This window comes from Apodemus sylvaticus, chromosome 9 (assembly GCF_947179515.1).
Source record: "Apodemus sylvaticus chromosome 9, mApoSyl1.1, whole genome shotgun sequence".
In the NCBI taxonomy this organism is placed as follows: domain Eukaryota; kingdom Metazoa; phylum Chordata; class Mammalia; order Rodentia; family Muridae; genus Apodemus; species Apodemus sylvaticus.
In genome coordinates this window covers 39,089,487-39,109,577 of record NC_067480.1, presented here as the reverse complement: position 1 = coordinate 39,109,577, position 20,091 = coordinate 39,089,487, and the positions used below count along the sequence as shown (strand labels likewise).

Genomic DNA, 20,091 nt, shown 5'->3' with positions numbered 1-20,091 from the left:
TGATGACAGATGCATGGGGTGGGAAGGGACAATGACCAAGGCACATCCCAGCAAGCAAGATTACTGTCCCACCAAGGCAGGCCACACAAATTCTCATCTCCCGGGACCCTGTATCCTGGAGCAGGCCACAGAACATCTGACCCTTCCCTCGTGCCTCAGTAGGACCCAGGACCATTTTCATTACAAAGAAAGGAATGAGGCCCAGAAAGGCCAAGAAGAATATTCACAAAGGCTTTCCTAGGGTTGCCATCCAGACTGTGAACAATCAGAACCATGCAACAAGGTCTCACGCAAACCCCAAAGGATGGGCTTTGGCAGGGGGCTTGCATTCCTGGAGAGAAGCACGCCCCTCACTCCCCAACTGCTCACCCTGTATACCTCATCACCTAAATCCTTCATCAAATTCCTCCTGATACACCACAAGCCATGCCTCCCAAGCCTACTGGGCAGACCACTACAAATTGGTCTGCACCCAAAGCAGGGCCATATGAGTCTCATTTTGACATCCAGTTGGTCAGAAGCACAAAGATACCCTGGAGTTTGGAACTGAGATCTAGAGGACAGAGGGCTCTCCTGGGGACCAAGCATCCAACCTATGCAGTGTGTCACTGTGTCTGGTACAATACTGAGCTAAACTGGGCTGGAGGCCACCTGCAGATGTCACCACTGCAGAGCTGTTTGCTGCTGGGAGAGGACCCACATACACATCCCAGAGGCCACAAAAAGTCTTATGCTATCTGGTGTGACAGAAACCAGGACATCTGTGTTTTGCTCACAGACATATCCATGAAAGGCCAATCACGTTTGCCTTTTCGTGTCTGGACTGATTGCACCTCATATTATAGCTGAATAATAGCCCCCAAGTTGGCAAGTGAAATCCAAACCAGTCCCTTGAAATGCCCAGTGGCAAGGCCCTTAAAGAAGGAACTAAGTAAGTCCACAGTGGTGAGTCCTGACTTAGTACAGCCCATTGTCCTTACAGGAAGATATCTGGACACAGACCTAGGAGGGAGACCCCATGAGGACACAAGGTGAAGGTGGTGGTCATGTCCCAAGGAGCCAGGCCACAGGAGACAACTGCTGTGCTGATCCTGATTGCAGAACCCAGCCTGGAGGCCGTGAGAGCGATTTTCATGACCCCAAATTCACATTTCGATGATCTACCAAGGTTCAAGGCAAAAGTTAAAAGCTGTCCCACTGTGTCTTCCACCACCCTGAACAGATCCGTTCACCAGCTGATGGACCCATGTGGGTCATTTCCAGAGAAGTGTTAATGGTGACTCACACCCCTGTCCAACGTGTCTAGATACCCACATCCATGACACCAAATGGTACACAGAACACATGGACATTTATAAAGCTCCTACTGTGGATCACTGGGTTGGGCACTTGATAGCCATTCATACTTTCCCTTCCAGACCAGTTTTTAAAGTAAGTAAGGCTCACAGAAGTTAAGCTATTTGCTCAAAGTTAAACATCTGGCAACAGTAGCAGGGCAGCAGTGGCCAGGAGGGTGCCTAGGTCTCTGCACACCAAGCTCTAGTGTAACATGTGGTTTCTCTTTCCTCTATCCAACCCCCGGCAAGGTAAACATCAGTAGCTATCGCCCAGGGCCTCAGGCCATGTCCCAACAAACTGCGGCTGCTTCCGGCTGCCTCAAACACCTCCCTTTCCTGCCTGTTCTCAGCCCCATGGCTGTATGAGGATCACACTGAGGAAAGCGTGCTGGGGCTGGAGGGTGAGAACATCCCAAGGAGGGATAGTGAGCCAGGCACAGAGGTGGTTTCCCTTCAGTCCCTCCGCTGTGTGTCACGCTCCCCTGTGAATGCCCTGCTCTGCTCCGCCCCTCACCCCTGCTCCCATAGAAGGGACGCATGCAGGCCCTTTCCAGTGTGCAGCTTGACCTGCCGCTCACTTGAGAAGTGAAGTTTGTTTTGAAAGGGAAGGAAAAGACTATTTAGGTGGAGCTAATGTTTGTGAGAGACGTGGAGGTGGGGAATGTGTGGCTTGGTAAAGGAGCTAACAGGTCTTGCCTTTAGCTGGAACCCAGGCTGGGTGAGGGGAAGGCGAACTGACGAAGGGACACTCAGGTGGATAGAGAAGGGGAGGGGCCTGCACACCATTCTTTCCATGATTGAGCACGGGCAGCTACAAATGGCCAAGAAAAGAGGACAGACTTGGCTGCCGGCACTGAGAAGCCATTGAAGGATCTTGAGTAGAGGAAGGGCCATCGGAAGCTATGCTCCAGGCAGAGAAGCACTGGAGCAGGGGCGGGAGGAATGGAAGAGTCGAGAATTCAGGGCAAGCACGGTGGTACAGCAACCATACCAAGAGCGACCAGGAGAAGAAAGGAAAGGAAAAAGGAGTCTGAAGCCAAGGGCTAGGGAAACACTGGGTATCCCCAAAATCTAGGGGCCCAGAGCTTCCAGCCTAACCACTACACCATCCATTCCCAAGCAGAGACACCATCCACCACTCTGTCTTTGGTCACCTGTTGTACCAAGAGGCAGCCATCATCATCTCAGCTCTGGTCATCGAGTGTCACCGCGTGGTGGCCCTAGAAAAGTCAAGTGCCTGTGCCTATAACTGAGGAGACAACTAAATGGCGCCTCATCTGTGGGTTCATATCATCGATGTACTGGGAGAATTGAAGACCCCAGATAAGTCACCCTATGTTGTCCTAGAAGCCTAGATGTCCCACGGGATTTGTGGGTGCCCAAAAGATGCCAAGACCATGAGGTTGAGGCCTAGAGGAAAGACAAGACTGTTTGAAGAGTGCAGCAGGGCTCAACGGCACTGGCCTCCCAAGATGAGCAGCACACCCTAAGCAGGGGAGGTGCTGAGGGAGCAGGTAGGCACTGCCCTGACTCCATGGCCTCTGAGGACACATCCTGCAGGGGACTGTTCCCCTCTAGTTCCCAGCCAGTTGCAAGCCTCTTTCCTTCCCTTATATAGAGTTCAACTATGACCAGGAAAGGAAGTGTGCAGAGTTCCTTCTTGCTAGGAGGCAAGAAGAGGCCTGGGACACCTTGAGCCGCAAGCATGCCTCTGCCCTGGATCCCTCAGCTCCAGTGATGATAGAGACTTGGAAGGCCCTGTTCTTCCTATAAACATAACCCAGACTAGACTCAGAACTTGGAGACAACAGGGCCGGGTGCTATCTCAGATCACTGATTCAGAACACTGTACTCAAGACCCCAAGAGCCCCAGCACTACCTCACTATGTCCCCAAGTTCCTCCTATGGCTTGAGTCCTCATCGGTGTCATTGTCTGCCTGACCCACTGCTGAGTCCTACACAGTGGTCAGATGGGCTATTCGGGCAGGGAATTTGCTCTCCTGACAGATCATCCATCCCCACATACAGGAGTGGCTCTCACACCAATCACAACACACCAAACACAACACAGCCCACTCATCAAACAGCCTGCCAGTAGGAGGGTAAGATGACTGCTGTGCCAGAGCCTCTGGGAACCTATGGGATGCATCGTTCAGAGCAACCCTCATTCACAAGGTCCCGGAATGGCTAACGAGTGAGTGGGGGCGCAGACCCAGCTATGATCCAAGCAGGGCTCATCACTGAAGCTGATTGCCTTTGAGCTAGCCTGGAAGACGGCACACAATGGCACCTGGAATCAATACCTGATAGCAGTGTTTCTCACCCTCCCCAGGGCAGTGTGATCCTTTGTTGTCACACATGTTGTGGTGATCCTCCCCGCCCCCCCCCCCAGCCATAAAATTACTTTTATTGCTACTTCATAACTTTAAGTTTGCTACTGTTGTGAAATGTAATGTAAAAACCTGATCTGTGACCCCAGAGTGAGCTGTGCCCCACAGGTTGTGAACCACTGCCCCATAGACTCTAGGGGTTGCACGTGGGAAGCCCAACCCCAAGACCCCGCAGAGGGTCCCCCCTAGCACAATGGCCATGCATGCTGACTCCCCACAGTGGTGGAAACTGGGAAAAGAACAAAGTTACTGGGGGGAGGAGGGGAATTGAATCTGGGAGCAATAGAATCCGAGCTCCGAGCACCTACTGAGCACATGCCTGGGGCTCCAGACCCAGGGTCCTGAGAGCAGGAGGCAGGCAGTAGCCAGGAAACATGGGACAGGGAAGGGGGCACAGCAGAGAGCATAGCTGGGCTTGACACCAGCCACTGCCACCCTCCTCTGGGCCACCCAACATGGTTCAAGCCAAAATCCGTGCACCTCCCTCTTCTCCTCCTATCCCTTATTCCCCAAAGCCTAGCAGTCCCTCTCCCAAGTGGCCTCTGCAGTGCCCTCAGTCAAAGACATGGTGGCGCTAACCTGTCCCAGGACCCTCTCTCTTGCTCTTGGCCTCTTCTTGGCAACCAGAAAACCATTACTAAAAATGTGCCAGAGCCATGTTACGCCTCAGCCCGAAGGCCTTACCACCTTGAGCTCAAGGATCCAGTCTAAATGTCCCAGTACAGCTGTCACAGTCTATGGGAGTCACTCCTGCAGACCCACTTCTCAACCTTCCCTCCAAACCCCCGTGCCATTTCCTGCCCATTTACTCCAAATTCTACCCTCTGTGGGTAAGCTTCTCAGTCCATTTCACAGACAAGGAAAAGCGAGGCACGGAGAAGCCACATCTGCAGCCTGAGGTCACACACCAGCAGAGAACAAGCATAGAAGCAGAGCTCTGCTCCAGGAAGCCTCAAGACTGACTCCATTCTGCCCAGTAAGGACCACAGGGAGCCTTCCATGGAGGCCAGGGCTTCTCAGGCTAGGGAGGGGCCGGCAAAGAGGGCTGAGCAGTGTGTAACCTGCAGTGCTCAGCTGAAGCAAATGCCCAGGCCCCTGCAGTAGCCTAAGAGCTCCAAAGCCAATGAGAGAGCAAGAGGGCAAGATCTGGAGCAGGTGCTGGCAGCCCGGGAGGCCTTCCTGAAAGAGGCAGCTGCACAGAGGTGAGAAGGCTCTGAAAGGGGACAGAAGACAGTGTGAAGAGGGTACTTAAAGGGGACAGAAGGGGGTACTTAAAGGAGAAGATGGCAAAAAGCAGGCCTGTTAGCACAGGCCTGGAATCCCAGCTATGTAGGGGACTGGGGCTCAAGGAACGAAGTCTCAAGGCTGTGCTGCTGTCTCAGAATAAAAAGCACTGAGCGTGCTTGTGAGTGAGAGAGCGCTGTTGTAGAGTGCTCACACAGCTCCAACAGAGGTATCCCAGTAGGCATCTGGGAAATGTGACACCTGAGCGCAGGAGCTGAGCCGGCTTCCAAGCAGTCTCTGAAATACAGAGAACAGGAAAGCCCCAATCCTTCTGGGGCCAGGCATTTGTTGCAGGGGGCAGAGGGTTGGGGGACAGCACAGCCCATGGCACACAGATGACTTCCAGGAAGTTCCTAGAAGCTGATCCAGGGACAGGCTATGGACCTGGGGGGTAGGGAGGGCAGAGGAAGTGACTGACAGGCCTAAGAAACAGACCCAAGCAGCCACTCAGGCCATGGTGACTGAGCTCCCAGCTGAGGAGAAAGAGGGGAAAGAGAACGGGCCCCAACCCTGGACTGGACGGAAGTTGTGGCCTCAGGAGGAGACAGGCATGTAAACAGACTTATAAATCTGCCCGGAACTGCAACAGAGGAAGTTCGAAGAGGCCGTTCTTGCTCTAGGATGACTGTCCATCTGTTTTTCCCAAGGTTACACCCAGAAGGAGGTGGCCTTCCTCACCCTGCACTCCCCTTTAAGGGTGTCTGTCCCTACACAAGAACTTTAGAGAATAAAAATATTTGACCTTAAACCATATTTGAACAAGGGGGCAGGAAGGATGCCTGAGGGGGGAGGGGAGAATTAAGAGCAACAGGAAAATCCACAGAGCCAAAGGTCTGGAGAATTGCTAAGGGCTGGATCAGCTGTCACGGGGATGTGTCAGGGAAGGCTGGGGGAGGGGAGACAGCCGTTGGGTTGAGTCAGGCACTGTGGAGAAGGTCCCATGGGGGCCTCTTCAGCCCCTTGTCTCTTAAACCATGCCTTCAGCTGCAGTGCAGACCAACGGCATGCAGACCTCTGCCCCTTGTGCAGATAGGTGCAGGGCACCCTGGGAAGGACGAGCTCCCCCCTGTTTCCCAACTTCTACAAAGTCCTTGATCCACCACCCAGAAGACAGGTTGATTTTGTTTTGCTTACCAGAACATGGCCTTGAACTTCTGATCAGCCTGCCTGCACCTTCCAAGTGGCAGGATTCCAGGCGTGCACCACTATGCCCAGTTCTAGGTATCTCAGAAGTTGAAAACCAACATGTCTTGCATGGTACGCAAGCACTGTGTCAACTGCGCCCCGTCCTACAGTCCCAGGATGACAGCCTTGGAGAGGGAGACATGCTAAATGCATTCACTGCAGGCTTCCATCCTTAGGATGACTATAATTCCAGCAACACAGAAATGTCAAAAGGATCATCTCAAATTTGAAGACATGCCTTAAATTTCTGTTGGTTCTCTGGAATTCCTAAAAAGCCTATCTCAGTGCCTACTGGGACTGACAGGAAGTCCTTCCCAGTGTCTAGCTACTTCTCTTTTTAAAGGAGTTAAAGCTTGCTAAACCACGATGAAAGCATAGCCAGCCTCATGTTCATCAGGGGAAATTCCACAGCCTTCAAGTCTATCTATGAACTTCATGTGTCCTGGACCCTCAAGGACCACCTTGTCCGGCTCACCACTCTAAACAGCTCAGCACTAATCCAAACCCCTCAGTTGGGAGCAGGTTCTGCTCCAAAGGGATCACAACACCTTCTGTGTGTTAATGCCCTTTCCAAATTCCTGGACACCTCCAAGAGGCCACTAGTGTCCAGCTAATACGCCAGGGACTGGATGGACTACAAGCCTTCACTCTCAGCATCCTCACAGGGCGAAGGGACTGACGGGAACGACTTTGCAGACTGGCTGGATTAAGAAGACTGTGATCAGGCTGAGGGTGGAGCTCAGCTGTGGAGCACAAGCCTTACCCACCCTACCAAGCGTCAAGATGAAGTCGGCTGGGCTCTCATCTGTAGGAACGCCAGGCACACAAAGCAACAGAACTCCCGCTCGTGTGCCTTGAAGCTCTCTGCCGACTCGCCTCTCCTCACTGACTTCCCCAGCCCCACCCTGTGATGCAAGTTCCACGGCCAGCCCCCTTTTATGGAAGAAACCGAGAATCTTCAGGATAGAGAAAGGAACACATTGCGAAGATGCTCATCTAGGCTGGAAGGATGGCTCAGTGGTCAAACATGCTTGCTGCCCCTGGGGAAAACCTGAATCCAGTTCCCAGCACTCAAGTGATGTCTTGCAACCACTTGTAACTCCAGTCCTAGGATATCTGATACCCTCTTCTGGACTCCTGAGGCACCGGGCATGTGCACGTGCACATATACACACATGTGGGGGAAACAGTCATACACACAGAGTAAAAATAAATAAGCAGCCAAAGATCCCATCTACCTGCCAATCAAAACCAACTCTCCAATGTCACTCTCCATCAAAGACCTGGCCTCTCTGAAGATTTCCACTCTTTATGTAGCATAAGCTCCAGGTACCTGAAAATCATTTCTGCAGAAATTTCTGACCCACGATGGCAGGGACAGTGGTAAACAATGGATGGCCCAGAGCCCCGGAAGCAGGAGGTCCCTGGGGCAGGGCAGGGCAGTGCAGCCTCACGAATCTCCTCTAAGACCATCTGTGGCAAGAGGCAGGAAACCCTTCTTGCTCCCAATTAGCCAGCAACAGAGACTTGAAGCAGGGCCAGCCTCAAGGCCAGAGCAGGCCTGGCTCTAGCTAGCATTGTTTGGCTCTGTGTGACGCATATCCACTCCAGTCATGTTTCCTTGTTCCCGGGAAAAGCTCAGGGAGGCAAGGGAAGGAAGGCAGGAACAGACCTGGCTCTCACTGGCTCCGACAGCAGGCAGGTTAGAGAGGAGGAGAGAAAGTGCCTATCAGATAGAGGCTTCGTGACCCAGAGACACCCACAGACAGCTCGGCAGTGACCACACACAGCTCTCAATGCCCCAGGCAATACACACTCCACACCCAGCACACACACACACCACACCACTTTGCCAAATGCAAAGTCACTCCCTAGCCCTCTGGCCTCAGCCCAGAACAGACTCATGAAGGCACTGCCAACATATCCAGCTGCCTGTGTGACCCAGAGCACTGAGGGCCGCCAGAGCCATGTGCAGCGGGAAGCCAGATGTGGAAGAAGTAGATGAAAGCGACCTGGAATCTGAGGGTCCTGGAAGCATCATGGGGTCTCTGCACCCCACCTGATGCCTGAGGCAGTCAGATTACCCTTGGGCTTGAACTTGCTGGTGGCCTGAGCCCTGCCTATCCTAGAAGCACAGATAATGTTCATACACACATACACACACACACACACACACACACACACATACATACACACACACACACACACGTATACACATACACACACACCACACATATACACATACATACATACACACACACGTATACACATACATACATACACACACACATATATACACATATACACATACACACACTCATACACATACACACATACACACATACACACACATACACACATACACACATATATACACATACACATACGCACACATATACATACACACATATACACACATATACATACACACATACACAAACATACATACACACATACACACACATACACATATATATACACACACATACACATATATACACACACACATACACATATGCACACACATACACACATACACATATACACACATACACACACATATATATACACATACACACACACACACATACACACACACATACACACACACACACACACCTATGCACCAAGGGCTGGAAGTGTCAGAACCAGGAGGGTGGGGCTAACTGGACAGTAAACAATCTCCAAAGTATGCAGGCACCGAAACAGCTATTTTAGTATCTGCATCTACTGGACATGTGATTCTTTTTTAAGCCAACAGAGATTCAAGTGATTCCCCTTTTTCCACAGGAAGCCACCCAAACTGGAAAAAAAAAAAAAAGAGTTTGTTTCCAAGGTTGCACATCTGGGCGGGGCTGAGCGAGATGCAAACCCAGAAGTGCCAGACTGCACGCTTGATGCCCTTTAGCAAGGGCATCCACTTCAAGTTAGATGCAGCTGCTGACCAGGAAAGGGGTGATAGCCCAGGGAAGGGGTGATAGCCCAGATAATACAGAGGGAATAAGGAGGCGGTGTGGCCAAGGCATGGACACAGAGAGGACACTTTACTCAAAAGGAGGAGTTGGGAGATGGGGTTCAGCTTCTGTGATTCAGCAACCTCTGTGGAGCATTCCAGCGCTCCAGTCCCACGTCTAAGGGCCACCTGCCCTAGAGACACCAGACCATTACTCACAAGTTATTCACTTTGCCTTGGCATTCACCCTGGCAAGTCAAGCCTCCCACCCTTTCCCTGAGAGTGACCATGGAGAAGCCAGAAGACCCATGGCTCCCCTCCCTCTGGCCAGAACATCCCCACCTGAGTCACAGGGACACACCAGACTCTGGCCTGCTCCCAGTAACAGCTGCTTCCCTCTGCTCTGTTCCAAGAAACAGATGCCTGGAGGAATGGTCACTGTCCCCAGACACAGGCCAGCCCAGCCCAGCCCAGCCCAGAAGGGAGCTTCCCAGCATCCTTGCCGGCATCCTAGGGGATGCTGGAAGATACTTGGGAGCCTGATCTCAACAAGACAGATCTTCCCAGGCACAAGAACAGGAGCCAACGTGCAGAAAGCTCTGTGGCTGGACGAGAGAACTCTGCTAGGCCAAGCCTCTCATCCCACAGGTGAGGCTGCCAGTGCCCAGAAAAGGACAGTCATCTGTCCAAAGCTTCAGTGTCACCTCCCGACACTTGGAAGCACCTCCCCTGACTCAGATAGGGACAGTCTCCCCAAATCTACTCTCTCCTCATCACAGAGCTGCAGTAGTCCCCACAGTGAGAGGGGAGCAACTCAGGAAGAGAAGAGGAGGGCTAGAGATGCTGTAGCCAGGCCAGTCACTAAGAGAATCGGTGCTCAAGCTAGAACCAGAAGCAGGAGGCAGAGCCAGGACCTCTGGTTACAGTCTGAAGACCAGACCCTCGGGCACAAGACACGGGGTGGGATTCTTGGGGTCCCGTCTGGGGAATTTCAAGAGTCTTACCTCCCTCCTGTTCACCTCTCCTTCTTCATTCCCATCCCACCTGACCCCTAACCACCAGAATCCTCTACTCCCATATTCAGCTCAGCCACAGAGTTCAGAGGCAGCAGCTGTCACACGTGTGGTGGTCCAAGGAATATCCAAGCCTCCGGAGGACTCCGTCCACCTCTTGTGTTCTCCCATCTAGGCAGCTGCAGCATTCAGTCCCAAGCAGAAGAAGCCTGCACACTCCCTCTCCTGACTCGCCTCCTCCCCGGGATCAGTGACAGCGGCAGCCACAGTGGCAGAGGCTATAGAGTGTGGAGCAGGCCAGCCCCGCTTTTCTATTCCCACGTTCACAGCACAGATAACACAAGGAGTGCGCCGGTGCGTTGAGTGAGCAGACCACGGTCGCACAGCCTGTCAGAGGTAGAGTCGGGATTCAAACCTGCACAGCGGGGCTGCAAAGCCTGCGACATAACCTCAAGGCCACACCACCTCATGATAAGCCTCACTCTAAGAATCAACGGCTCCTGAGATTCCCTCTCCTCCCTCAGCATACAGGACCTGAGCTCTGGCGATGTGCTGGCACCAGGCCTTTGAGACGGTCAATATTGTTCCCCCGTCTCCATACCCACCAGCCACTTAAAGTCAGACTGGGCACTGTTGACTTCAGCAGACTAAGGGATACCCTTGACCATTCATTCATTCAGCACACAGTGGGTCTACTGTGTCCTGGGACCCACAATAGAAGATACTCCCTAAAAGAGCCTCTTAACACCTTAGATGGAAGGGAGCTGCCTGCCCCTCAGTCCACCTCCACCATCTCGGCTTATTAAGAAGCCCCGTGTGGGGAGGGATCCCAGAGCCAGCAGGCTCTGGTCTCAGAGCACAGGAAGAAAGTTCAGGGAATTGGAGGAGGACACAGTAACACCAAAAAGACTTCTCAGTCCCAGAGGTTAAGGACACAGGTCCTGGATGGAGTTCATTTCCAGGAGCCCCCTGTCCAACCCCTCCCTAAACCAAAAACCCATCCGTCTCTCCTAGGTAAAAATCCCTCTGCTACTCCCAACTTTGACTTGGCCCAGGAGATCTCTCACCCCTCGCCACCCAAGCAAGGCCTCTGGGCTCCCCCCAAAGCCACTCTTTGTCACAGGTTCCCTTGTTAAACCGCATTTACTGTACCAAGCACTTTGCACACAGACTAGTTTTAACTCCCCTCCCCCACAGCACACAAAGCTACGCTGGAATGTGGAACTCATCTTACAGACTTAGTGGGACACTGAGGCCAGGCCAATGTCACATGGGGTGTAAGAAGCAGAAAGACAGAGAGTCACTAAGATACCCATCCTTACATGCATGCCTGTCCCATACCTGAACAAGTGCCTCTGTAAAACTCCTACTCAACCTTCAAAGCCCATCTCAAAAGGCTCTTCCTCCTAGAGGTCTCAACTACTCCACCAGCTCATGGGTCCAGCTTCCTGCTTCCCATCCCTCCCTCGTTTTGCCGAAGAACGGTCCACTCCCCTTTGTCTCCAACTCGAAGGTGTCTCACTGGCCTTTCCAGCCCCATATCTGGCACCCTGCCTAGCACAGAGTGGATGCCCTAAAAGGCTGTTAATGTGGAATCAGAATGGCCCCCAGGCCCAGCTGGATTGGCCCTGGCTCCTAGCCTCCTCATCAGGCTCACGGGCATTGCCGGACCCAGGGTGCCAAAACCAGCAGTCCATCTCCTCCAGACCCAGATGGCAGGCATACAGCCAGGGCCCTGGTGGCAGACTCCCCCTCTGAAGCCCAGCCCTTCTCTGCCTCACCAGCTCTGAATCTGGGAGTCTCAGCCGGTGATTAGGGCCCTAATCAAGCAGGACTTCCTGCCAGCCACTGCCAGAGGTGGGGGCGGGGCGGGAGAGAAGCAAGGTCAACCCAAGGTGAAGTTTCACAGCCAGGGACCCAAGGAGCTCCACTCCCCCACTGGCAGATTCACTTTAGAAGCCTCCTGCACTACATCAGGCCAAACCCTTTGACTGCAGTGAGGATACTGAGGCACAGAGAGGGAAGAAACTCAGCCATGAGGGGAGGAGAGAGAACCAGGCCGGCCTGAGATCTGTTGGTAAGAAGAGTACCATTCCTGCACAGCCTTAGGTCGGGCGGCCCCCAGGGTGGAGACCCCCTTTGTCCTTCCCCCGGAGCTTCAGCCGTAGCCCTGCTCCCTGCTAGCACCAAGCCCAGCACTGAACCCCAGCCCATTCCCTGAAGAACGGCTACGGGCCAGCTGATTGCCAGGCCTTCTGGAGGATGTGTTCAAGGTAAGGCCACTTCTCATCTCTCAGGGATCAACAGTCTAGAAGGGCAGAAGGGAGCCGGGCTGCAGAGGGAGGCCAGCGAGAGTCTATCCAGTGGTCATCGTGATCAGCCTACACCACACTTCCTTCAAAAGAATCTTTAATGCTTTCTGCAGCTGCAACTGGGCGGGCCAGGGGTCCGGAAACAGCGCTCACCCCTGACCCAGAGCAACCTCAGCCTCCTGGGTGGGGATCTCTGGGTAAAAGAGCAAGCCAAAAGGCTGATCCTTAATGGAGGAATGTCAGAGACACTAGAAAGTCATGGAACTCAGAGAGGGTAGAGGCCTGTGAGGGAACAGAGTGTGGCCAAGGGACCTACTGACCAGTCTTCAAAGCTCCCAGCACTTATGTACACACAGGAAGGGCCGGGGTGGTTATCCCCACCCCTAACCAACAAAGGACTGAATTAGATTGTAGAGAGAAACGCCAGTTAGATTTCAAGGAGCCCTGGAGGGTCTAAGCCGGTTCAGTGTTTACTTGGGAATACCACTCTACAACATAAATGCCATCCCTATGGATAAAGTCAAGGGTAGCCTGTTTGGAGGAAGGCAGACCAGGCCCTTGTCGGGCCTGGGAGGTTCTAACACAGGCCGTGGCTGTCTGAAGGGTAGAAAGGGATCCCAGAGGGACTTGGGATGGCAGCTTTCTCAGAGTCCTACATAAACACATATCTGCTCCAGCTCCATGGGGAGACCAGCCTGAGGTCCCCTCAACCCCAGGCCTGCCTCCTAACTGCAGACAGAGGCAAAGTCAGGGAAGGCAAACACTGCCCTGCTATTAGCAGCCCCTAAAGGAAGCCCATGGAATCCTGACCTACACTCTCCATCTAGGATAGGGACATAACAACTGTGATGAAAGAGAACAGGACAAGAGGCAGGCTCTGGAATGAATGGCACCCACTGGCAACGCTTACCTTTGGTTCTTTGGTTTTGAATGCTTGTTTGCTTTGTTTGTTTGTTTGTTTGTTTGTTTTTGAGACGTTTTTTGGTATCCCAAGGTAACCTTGAACTTCCTTTATAGTCATAGATGATCTTCTATTTTAAAGATTTATTTATTTATTTCACATATGTGAGTACACTGTCACTGTCTTCAGACACACCAGAAGAGGGCATCGGATCCCATTACAGATGGTTGTGAGCCACCATGTGGTTGCTGGGAACTGAACTCAGGACCTCTGGAAGAGCAGTCGGTGCTCTTAACCGCTGAGCCACCTCTCCAGCCCCATAGATGATCTTGAACTCCTGATCTGTAGCCTCCCCAGTGTTGGTATTACAGGTGTCTACCACCATGCCCAGTTCACACAGTGCTGGGGAAAGAACCCACTTTTATTATGCACACTGTGCAAGCCTGCAGCCAGCTGATCCACATCCTATACGTCGAAGCACTCTAAATCAATGAATTCATGTAGCCTCTATGTCCGTGCCACGAGGCAAATACTACTGTCTCATTTTGGAAGGGAAACTGAGGCAAGACCTAATCACTCGCTGAGAGCACAGTTAGTAGATAGGAATGGCTTCCCTAGCAGGCTGGCTCCGGCCTCATGCCCTCCCTCTGCCTTGCTCTACACTCCGGAGGAAAAGCAGCCTTGTTTGTAGGCGTACAGCTCTTCAGCAGGCCTGTCCCAAGCCCTCAGTCCTCCAGCCTCAGTTGGCACCAAAAGCCTCACAGGGAACAGCCAGGGAGGCACCAGGGCAGCCGGATGACAGGCAGACACGGGAGAGTGAGGGAGAGCGAGGAGCATTTGCAGCCAATGCGAGGAGGCCCACATTCGTTCCAAGAGAACGCTAAGAAGAAGAAGCTCTCTGTGGCAGAGTAGTGCGCTCACAGAAGCCCTCCTGTGGCTCTCATCTGGTCGGATCCCTGGATCCACCCTTCTGCACCAGTCCCAGGCCTGAGCAGGAACTCAAAGCCCTAAAAAGGCAGGGAACACACAGCAAGCCCTGCAGGAGGGGGCCGGGCACTGACACTGTCCCCAGTCCTCATGGTTCCAATTCCTCCAGGGAAACCAAGGTGAGGACAAGAAGGGAGCTGGCCCAGAGCCACAGCCTGAGCCGAGAACCAGTCACCCTATGGCTGCCAGCCGCCAGCGCAGGGCATCCCTGGAGGCAACCCAGGCTATGCATGAGGCTGGCATCTACCCCCCCCACCCCACCATTCCTGTCTCAGCTGGCTTGTGCCCACACCTCTACATGCATAATAGCTCTGGAAAGCTAAAAGCCAGCCAACCAGGGAGCCATGAAGCCAGAGGCCTCAGGGGACAATGCTGGGGACAAAGTGGAGGCCTGTCCCTCCCCAGTGTTTAAAAACAACCTTCCCCCTCCCCCACAGTCATGTTCCTTTCTGATTTGTTTGCTGTTACTGTTGTTGTTGTTGTTGTGGGTGGGGGTGGGGCTCCGCCTGTCATCTGGCAAATCTCTATCCTCCATCCCCAAACCCCAGTTTCCTTTTCTTTTCTTTTTTGGTTTTTTTTTTTTTTTTTTTTTTTTTTTTTTTGGTTTTTTTGAGACAGGGTTTCTCTGTATAGCCCTGGCTGTCCTGGAACTCACTCGGTAGACCAGGCTGGCCTCGAACTCAGAAATCCGCCTGCCTCTGCCTCCCAGAGTGCTGGGATTACAGGTGTGCGCCACCACCGCCCGGCCCCAGTTTCCTTTTCTAAGGTCAAGGAAACATAAGTGAGATGAAAACATGAACCTGCAACTCAGTGTATGCCTCCCCTCAGCCCTCACATTCCTCTCTGCAGCCCCATCACTGGGTCCCTTTCATCCAAAAGGAACACTACTCCCATTAGGAAACCTCTCCAACCTCCTGGCTATATAGATGAGGGCTACAAGTTAGACAATGAGAAGAACTTCCTCTTCAGAGGAAGCCAGAAGGGTGAGAGGTACTGCCCCGATTAGGGGCAAGCTGGCTATGCGCAGAACCTCTGGAGCAAAGGGGCCAAAGACAACCATACAGTGGGCTGTGGGGAGAGGCAAGCTGGGTTGGGCAGGCTGAACTAGAAAGCATGGAACCCAGGGAGGGCCCTAAACCCCAAGGAGGCCATCAGGACACCCCACCCCAGCACTGAGGTTAGAGAAGTGTCAACCCCCACTGCCCCTCCTTCCCAGGGAAAACAGGTTTGAGGGGGCCATAGGAGGTCACCTATTCCTCTCCTACCCCTCCAGGGAGAACAACAAATGCCCTGGGCTTGTTCCCCACCCCCAACACTACCCCAACACACTGGTTATTACACAAGCCACTTGGGGAAGCCTTGACAGCCCTAAAGTATTTGTAAAGAGGGAAACTGAGGCCTCCCCCTGGCTTCTTCTGAATCTCAGATTCTGGCATCTCTTGCCCACCATCTCCAACAACTAAGAAGGCTACTCTGAGCCACACAGGGCAGAGTTTCAGAAGGCTCCTCATAGAAACCACTCCTTGTCCTCAGACACTAAAGACCTGTGGCACACACCATCCCCTCCCCTTTACCATGTCATACGGCCTCGGGGTCCATCCAGCCTTCCAGGAGTTAACCACAGGGCCAAGCAGAGTGGCCAAGAGGAAGCACTTCACAACAGCAGCACAGGAAGCAGCTGGGGGAGACCTGGTGGCCAGTCAGCTATGGGTGCCAGGAGAGGCACATGCAAGCACTCTCTATTCCCCAGTGCAGGCAGGGAGGGTGACCCTGTGAGTCCCCACCCACGCCCCAAGCCTGAAGCCACAGTTCTGACCCCCCATTCCAAGCCCCAATTCCAGAGCCAGAGAATTCCCCAATTCTAAGACTCCCAGGACCTCAGCATCCCCAGAGACCTTAAAGGTCATCTTTCTCACCACATCTCGGCACAGGAATCCTTCCACAGTGTCCGGCTTGTCCGAACTGCCCCTTGGGACAGTCCGCTCATTACCTTAAAATAAAGCCCACTCTCTTGCTGACCAGCAAGAACTTCCGGAAGCCCCTGGTTAAACCCTTATTCTTCCAAGTCAAATCTCCCTCATCCCCAGTCTTCCCGTGCTCCCTGGATGCAGTCTAGCAGTGCTGGGTGCTCCCAGAACAGCAGCCTCCTTCTTGGTCTCCCAAGCACCTCCTCCTGGCTGTCACCCATACTGAGTTCTGCTCTAGGGTTCTATGAGAGATACTTAAGAAGTCTGGGGTGAAGGCTAAGAAAAGAGAGTCAGGTTCAAGGCCTGAACTAGGGAAGTCTAAGAAGTTCCTAGGCTATCTCTTTTACTATCCAAGAATCTTCACTTTCAGATCAAAGTCCTCCCCAAGTCCCCTCCCCCAACCTCTCTCCTCAACTTCTCCATTGACCATGTTGGGAACCCAGTGTTGGTGCCATGGAGGGCTCTCCCACCGTCCTTTGGGCCACACGGGTTGTAGCCTAAGGTTCTTGGGCTGTAGTAAGCTTTGAGTCTTGGGGGAGAGCTGGGGTCTGGGAGACAAGGGCTGCCGCCAGCTGGCAAGGGCAGGAGGCACTGGAGGCCAAGTCTGAGCCACAATGGTCCCCACCCCACCTGCAGGCAGCCTCAGGAAGGGGAAAGGGCCCTCCCTCCCACCTCCTACCCCACCTCTGTTAGGCCACACAGAAGGGCTTCCAAGAGAGAAGCCCTCTTGTCCTGTCCCCAAACATTAGCACCCTACTTTCCAGCTGTCCCTCCTGTTCCCATCACAACCGCCTTCCTGACTTCATGATTCTGGAAACCAACAGCCAGAACCCATCCTGTCCCCTAACCCTATCCCACACCCCTGCTGAGAGCCCAGCCCAAGATCCCAGCAGGCTTCTCTGCCTGACCCCCAACACCACTGACAGTTTCCTGCACCAGGACAGAGGACAACCTAAAAACATCTGGGCCAGCAATACTGGCCCAGGTCCTGAGGTTAGATCTGGGTGGCTTCTCCAAGCTTCGTGAGGGGTAGCAGGCAGGGCACCAGTGTCGGGGGACCCTGTGTGTTCATTAACTCGCCTGGATTAGACATTTCTGCCCAGAGGGGGGAGGAAGGAATGAACCTACCGGCTGGGGGAGGGGCAAGGGGCAGACATGCCAGGCTGTGCCCATGGCAATGGGGCATGGGGCTCATATAGAGGGGAGATAAGTGATGTTGAAGCTTTTAAACTTTAACCCCCTGCAGCCAGCCCCTCCCTGGCAGTAGCACACAGATCTTGGGGGGCAGAGAGAGCCCCCAAAGAGAGAAAGGTATCCCAGAGAAGTTCCAGCCACTGGCGGGGAAGACTCACCCCTTCCCACAGTCTTCCACCTCCTGGAGCCTGCAATGGGCGGGAAGAGACCCTCTCCTCTACCTCCTTGTCTCTGGTGCTCAGGGGTCCCTCCCTGCTCCCTGTTGTATAAAACCTTGCTAACACCAGCAACTTAGCAGAACACAAAACTCTTCCTGGAACTGTCTCAGGGCTTGCAGGGCAGCCGCGCCCCAGACATCCCAGGGCGACACGACTTCGGGAACAGACTTCGGGACCATCTGACAGCAGCAGGGCTGACAAGTTGGCCCCATGGGGCTAGCTTAGTTTAGAAGTGTGGCAGGAGAGAGATTGACTTCACCTTCCCCAAGTTCAGGATCTGAGGCTGGCCAGACATCAGCGCATGCCGACCCGCTGGGCTGTATCCCTGCACCCTTGCATATTCACACACTCCCAGACCGCACCCGCTCACCTTTCCAAACGAGGAGCCACTGGGTGGCAGGCCAGGGCGGTGGGCAGTGGCAGAGCCAGCGGCGGGGCTGGAAGGAAGCTGGTGGAAAAGCGGTGAGTGAGCTGGCCCAACAGGGCAGAGGTAGCCGAGCCAGGTCCCAAGGCCGCGGCTAGGAGCGAGTGAGCGCGCCCAGGGCGCTGCCGGCTCCCTCCCCGGGCGGGCGGCCTGGGGCACCGCCTCCTTCCCGGAGTCAGCGCGTCGCCCCCCACCGCCGCCTCCTTTAACCCCTGCTACGCTCGGCTGCACAAACTGTGCTCCATCAGGCCGGCACCACTGTGCACCTGGGCAGTCGAGCTGTCCAGCAGCTTCCTGGGGAACAGGCCAGAGGGTTTGGGGACAGGAGTGGGAAGGAACAGATATGAATCAAGATGTTGAGGAGTCCATAGGAAAGATACAACTATGAAGACATTGCCACAAAGTTGCTGAGTGGTGGTGGTGGTGGTGGTGGTGGTGGTGGTCGTGGTGGTGGTGGTGGTGGTGGGTGGTGACGACGATGATGATGATGATGATGATGGCATAGAAGAACAAGCTGCAGTTCCAACAACTTGGGTACCAATCCCAACCATCTCCCTTGTGAACTTTTTCCTTGGCTGTCAAATGTAATGTGATAACCCCTGCTTTTTTTTGTCCCCCTCCTGGAGTGATTTAGGACATATGTTATCCTATATTCAAAAGTCACTGGAGTGGAGTTCCGGTTCATAAAAAGCATGCTTCCAAGCTAAAGAGATGGCTCAGGGGTTAAGAGCACTGACTGTTCTTCCAGAGGTCCTGAGTTCAGATCCCTGCAACAACAGGGCGTCTCACAACCATCTTATAATGGGATCCGATGCCCTCTTCTGATGTGTGTCTGAAGACAGTTGCAGTGTACGCATATATATAAGAATAAATAAATTATTTTTTAAAAAAGCATGCTTCCACTCTCTTTAAAATGCATCCAAAAAAATAGGATGATGGACATGTCATATAATCATACCATTACCCCGGGGACTGTTTTGACATCCCCTGTGGACATCAACCCTTACGTGAAAGGACAGAGTGTTTGCACAGAACTTAAGCACAGGATCCTGCTTGATTGATTGACAGGTAGGATCTCAGATAGCCCAGCTGGAGGAGCCATTTAACCAAGTCTGACCTTGCACTTCAAGTCCTTGCCTCCACCTCCCAAGCACAGGAATTACAAGCATGGGCCACCATGCCTGGTTTTAGGCGATGCTGGGGATTGAACCCATGACCTCCTGCATGCTAAGCGAGCTCTGTTCCACCTGAGCCACATCATCTGCTTTGAATTCCCCGTAGAATACTTGTAAAACCTCGGACTGCATAAACACTCTCTGTAACTAGTACTTGTGCTGAGCTGTTAAGGAAGAATGGCAATAATATGAAGTCTGTACTTGTTCGAGACAGTCACAAGTTTCTTTCCAAATATTTTCAATCAGCAGCTAAGGACTCTGGGGAGAAGAACCCCATCGGTTGAGAGGGATAATTATATACCAAAATGTTTGCTGACTCTCAAGAGCCCACCATACAATCAGTACAATGTTCTGTACCTATGAAATGTGTTTAGACTAAAAATAATGAAGGAAAAAGCACTTGAAAAATTTGGATCACCGTGTACATGTCAGAAGCAAACAGGAGGCTCTGGAAATGCTACAGTCCACTTAAAAAAAAAAACAACAAAAAATAAAAAACAAAGACACTGTGTTGCCCTGACTGAAACTTGCTATACAGACCAGGCTGGCCTTAAACTCACAGAGATCCTCCTGTCTCTATCCTTGATCCTGACCCTGACCCTGACCCTGACCCTAATCCAAGTGCTAGGGACAGTTAGCTTTAGTTATCAATTTGACACAACCCAGAATCACCTGAAGAGACTCTCAGCAAGGGACTGTCTACATTGGGTTGGCCTGTGAGCAAACTGTAAACAAGTCTGCGGGAGACTGC

The 20,091-nt window shown here is 53.0% G+C and overlaps 1 protein-coding gene across 6 annotated transcripts in view; it reads right to left on the bottom strand.

Annotated features, from left to right (window-relative positions):
- Positions 1–20,091, bottom strand: part of Tns1 (tensin 1) — a 195,033-nt gene that overhangs the window by 108,194 nt on the left and 66,748 nt on the right. Inside the window, exon 1 of one of the 6 annotated variants that reach the window (XM_052193082.1) lies at positions 18,112–18,296. The exons of the other annotated variants lie outside the window; for them this stretch is intronic. The gene's annotated coding sequence lies outside the window, so the exon portion shown is untranslated. Of the gene's footprint in view, positions 1–18,111; positions 18,297–20,091 lie in introns of those variants that run through there. 6 annotated transcript variants of the gene reach the window in all.